The 4,860-nt window shown below is 37.7% G+C and overlaps 1 long non-coding RNA gene across 1 annotated transcript; it reads left to right on the top strand.

The window, feature by feature from the left end:
* The first annotated feature begins 980 nt into the window (after nt 1-980).
* On the top strand, nt 981-3,812 carry LOC120437624. The gene is made up of 3 exons (XR_005611301.1): nt 981-1,175; nt 2,875-3,217; nt 3,314-3,812. It is a non-coding gene; the product is annotated as an uncharacterized LOC120437624 (long non-coding RNA).
* The last annotated feature ends 1,048 nt before the right edge of the window (nt 3,813-4,860 follow it).

The following is a 4,860-nucleotide window of genomic DNA, read 5'->3' as shown; positions in this document are numbered from 1 at the left end:
AAAAACCCTGGAACTCACCCGAGGGATTAATAAAGTTTTATTTAATTTAGTTTAATAACTTTGATCTCAGCCAAACCGATTTACTCCGCAACACATAAAACACTGGAAAAAGCCAAAAAATAACATTTTTAACAATAACAATAACACTCATTCAGTTATAACTTTATCATAAGCTGGTTATGTAAACAGAAACATTCAGCATTCATGTGGTGTCCAGATGTCAGAATGAATGACCCTAGTTCAGTCTTTATCCAGGTTATCTGCAGTGATTTTTTAATCCAGCAGATGTCGCTCTTGAGTGTCACACCAACACAGTGTGGACACAGAAAAGTGAATGTCACACACTCCAAGACATCATCTACTCATCACTATCTCAACTAAGTTAGTGTCACATGAAGGTTAACTATAATCTTCATGGGACACAGCTATGAGGGAGAGCACAACAAAGAGCAAGAGAAGACTGAGACAACATGTACACACAGGAAAACATGTGGGAGCACAGCTGGGCCAATCACAGACGATGAGACACAGGAAGGAAAACTAGACCCAATAGACAAGGAATAATGGACCAAAATAAAACAGTAGGAAACAGAAAAAGAACTAAACAGCACAAAAGATCAGATCAGTAACTCAAGATAATAAAGTTAGAACATCAATAATTTCTTAGAACAAAAATGAAACAACTCAAAATCCTGTTTCCAAAACAGTGATACAGGTGGTGTTAGTGGAAAGCATTTGATTTACTATTGGCTGATTTCACCTGTCAAAACACCTCATATGAACTGAATTCAAGAAAAGCTGTCACACACAGAGTGGACCTGTTTTCTTTTAAACAAATTCATTTCCTTTAACCCCTTTTATACGTGATCAAATGTAGGTTGAATGGTTTTGCTGACCAGACACATCTGAGACGCGTCTCTAAAATAGGATGTCAAAGTGAAACAAGTCAGTTGTTTCAGCTTCGCGGTACAGCGTAGACATCAGCCACAGAACTTTCTGTTCTCTATTTTTTTAAAATTGTTTCTGTTGAACAAACCTTAATCAGGTTCCTTTTGACCTACAGAAAGAGCAGATGGATTATACCAACCTCACACTTTTTATCTTTATATGGATTTTTATTTCATCCTGATGATCAGAAGAGTGTTTGAGGATTTAATAGATCTCTTAAAAAAACAGTAAGTGTTTGCTGTCTTTTTCTAAAATTATTTTCTTTTTTTTAGGTAAAAAATTCATTTCTAATGGTTACAGTTTGGTTAACATCCACCCACAAAAATGTTTTAACAGAAAAACTGTTTCCAAAACAAGGGGACTTCATTTAAAATGTCATTTCTAGTGGATGTTAACCCTGTAAAACCTGAAACATGGAATTATTTCTAGAATATTCAAATTTTATTGGTCAATCACGCCAACACAACTTCCATATGAATCTGTAAAGTGTGTTTGAACTGTTAAGTTTGACCGAGCGGCTGAAGGACAGATCTGTTCTAACAGTCAGTGACTTTCAGCTTTATTTTAAACCTTAAATTTAATCTTGTGTCGTCAGATTTAAACTCAGGTTCAGTTATTCAGTGAAAATACCAACAGACTCAGACATTTAGGACAAACTAAGAGTCAGATCAGCAGAAACAGAGAACACGGACATGTCTGCTGTAACTGCGTCACTCTGCTCCACTTTGCTGATGTTTGTCCTGTTCGTCTCTGCAGGTGAGATTTAACTGTAAGAAACTAAACTGAGTATCACTCTGGTTAAATTAGTAATAATATTTCTGGAAGGATTATTTTCATATTTATTCAGTTTGTCTGTTTTTATGAAGTTGACACAAGGCTTGGTAGCTTCTATGTAGAGTTAACATCTGTGGCGGTGATCCAGCTGTGACAGATACAAAGAGTGTGTGTTGTAGTTTCAGGAGTCAGTATACATCTACAAAGCTTTTCGTTCAAAGCTTGTTGTTGTAGAACCTTTGAACACAGAAATAGTTATGTTTTGCTCTCCACACACACTGCTCACAGACACACATCAACAACATCTTTAGAAACAAACATCAACAACCAGGAAGCAGCTTCACCTCTGATCACACACACACTCAACTCTAATCACTCACCTGGAGGAACGACTCTCAGGCAGTTGTGTTGTTTGTAACTAAATTTAGTGGTGAAAAATAAAATGTCCATATAGTCAGCCTCAGTAGCGAGGGATCTGGCTGAATGAGTCTCCACCACTGTTGTCTGTTCAGATGCAACTTTGCATTTTTCCGACTTTTTATACTTGTGCTGAACTTCAACCTCTATTATGCTGATGACGCTGTGGAGTTTGAGATGTAGCTCTTAGGTTTCTTGCAATTTCTCTGAGTGTTGCACACTTGTGAATAATCTTTTTCTCTGTAGAATGATGAAGATCAAATTATATGGAACTGGTTTTATAAACCTTCTCACTGATGAGCAGAAACCATGGTTTCTCATTGGCTGATGTCCTTCTACTGACTGAAGCTGGTCACAAACACTTTCTGTGTTTCCTCATATTTATTGAGCAGTTTGAAACACTGAATTTTAAATTCACTTCTTAAAGAATAAAAATTACTCCAATCATTTATGAATTATTCCCCCATGATGTTGGATACTTGGTACAGTCCACTCAGCACTTCCCATATTTAGGTTTTCTGTTTTCTAAAGACAGTGTTTTGGTCAATAGATGCTCAGCAGCAGTAAAAAAAAAAATACTTTTATATAGTTTTGTACAGTAGGTTTTGTAATATGCTGTTCTTTTATAAATGTTAATAGTAAATATTTTGTTTGTGTTTTTGATTGGCTGCTGTAGGAGTGAAAATTTGCATTTTGACCTTTAACCTCTCTGCTCTGTGTTGTTTCCTCTTTCAGTCCAGACAATCATCACAGCTGAGTCTCGACAGAAGAACGTCACTCTGACATGTCGAGCTCCAAACAACAACACAGTTGTAGAGTGGAGCAGAGCTGACCTGGGAGATGAATATGTGCTTCTGTACCGGGATGATCACCTTCACTCAGACAACCAGCATCCATCTTTTAAGAACCGGGTGGATCTGCAGGACAGACAGATGAAGGATGGAGACGCGTCTTTGATTCTGAAGGATGTGACGATTAATGACGCTGGAACATACGAGTGTCGTGTCTTAATGGAAGAAGCACAATCATGGGAGCTCATCAGCATCATCTACCTGAGTGTTGTTGATCCTCCAGATGAGTGAGTAGAGTTGAGTGTGTGTGTGATCAGAGGTGAAGCTGCTTCCTGGTTGTTGTTTTTTTTTCTAAGCATCTCAAAGCTCTTTCTCATTTGTAGGAAAACAAGGAGGACACACAGAGGATGGAGGGAAGGAAGATGGATCTGTTTGACTGACAGTTGGTGTGTGTATCCCCGCTGTGCTTCTTGTTGCTGTTGTTGTTTTTTTTATCTACAGAAAACATAAAAAGAAGCAGAGTCAGAATTCAGCCCCCTGTTGAGCTGCAGCATCTTTGAAATGTCCCAGAGTTTTTTTCCACATAAACTCAACAGTGTTGTCAATGAACGTTCAGATTCAGACAGATGATCTGATCATCCAGCAGACAGACATCAAACATGTCAGAGTTAAATTTCTCTGATTACCATCAAACCTGTTCAGACTGTGTTAGAGTGTCTCTGTGCTGTCTGTCAGAGACTCTGAACTACAGTGTTTGTTCATTCTTACCGTTTTCGTGTGATCTGTTGATGAGAATTTTTTTTGGCTTCCAGATGCTCATCTTATTGTATTTTTCTGTAGCATATTTTTTTCATATTTATGTCCTGTATTTTGGATTTGTATTTTCAAACAAAAAAAAATTGTCAAATGTTGATAGAGATTAAAAAAAAAGTAACTTCAGCCTGTGAACACAAAATATTCAGGTTGTGAGTTCCTTTATATAACTCATATTAAAACAAATTCAAGTCTCACAGAGATGAAAAAACCTGCAGTGTATACTGTGAGGGTAGTTCAACACAGTCAGTCATTAGCTGACTTGACAAACCTACATTAAAACTCCAGCTGCAGATAACTGGTATCAGAAAGCTGGTTATCGATCTCTGTTCAGCTGGGCTTTCTGCTCAGACTCTTGTCTGCACTCACACTGAAAGGAGTGTTTTGCAAGTCATGTGACCCTTCTTCCACACAATCACAGTTGTTATCAGATGGTGATGAGAAATATTTTAATAACTGAGCACACTCTCAGTGCTGCTGTTTATTTCTAAGGTGACGGCTGCACATTAGAGCTGTGGATCTTTACACTGGACCCCTTTAAACATTAAACTTTATGTCCCACAGCCTGATAACAGAGATGTGTAAATCACTTCAGTTTGTCTCAAATCAAAGTGAAATTAGTTTTATTGATTGAACAGCTTTACCTGGTGTTTGTTCTGTGTTCTAGTAACTGCAATTTTTGTGTATATGAGACTTGAGAGCAGATTAGAATCAAGTACAACAATATTTATACATTCTCCAAATAACATAAGCACATGTCCATAACATTAAGACACACAGTTGGGGCTTTGTTTAGTGGTATATAGTGTGAGTACAAGAAAACAATTATTGCAATATGATGTGTTAACTTTGCTTAGATGAGAGGGTCCAGCAGTAGATCAGAGGAATAGGGAAGGATTTGTCTGTGTGTTTCAGTTTGGTTTAGTTATAGGCCTGAGAGTGTGTGTAATTGTGCAGAGGGAAAGGAATTTATTGACACTGGGGGTCTGCCTGTCATAAAAGGAGACAGGAAGCTACAGTTGGGGGATGCTGATGGTTTTACCTGAATTTAATTGTGGCCCGGTCATGGGGAATGAGACAGGACACAGGAAATACTCTTTTGTGGGCTTTTTTATTC

Source organism: Oreochromis aureus, linkage group 3 (genome assembly GCF_013358895.1).
Source record: "Oreochromis aureus strain Israel breed Guangdong linkage group 3, ZZ_aureus, whole genome shotgun sequence".
In the NCBI taxonomy this organism is placed as follows: Eukaryota; Metazoa; Chordata; class Actinopteri; order Cichliformes; family Cichlidae; genus Oreochromis; species Oreochromis aureus.
Note: the sequence above shows the minus strand (reverse complement) of the source record. Positions and strands in the feature narration are given on the sequence as shown.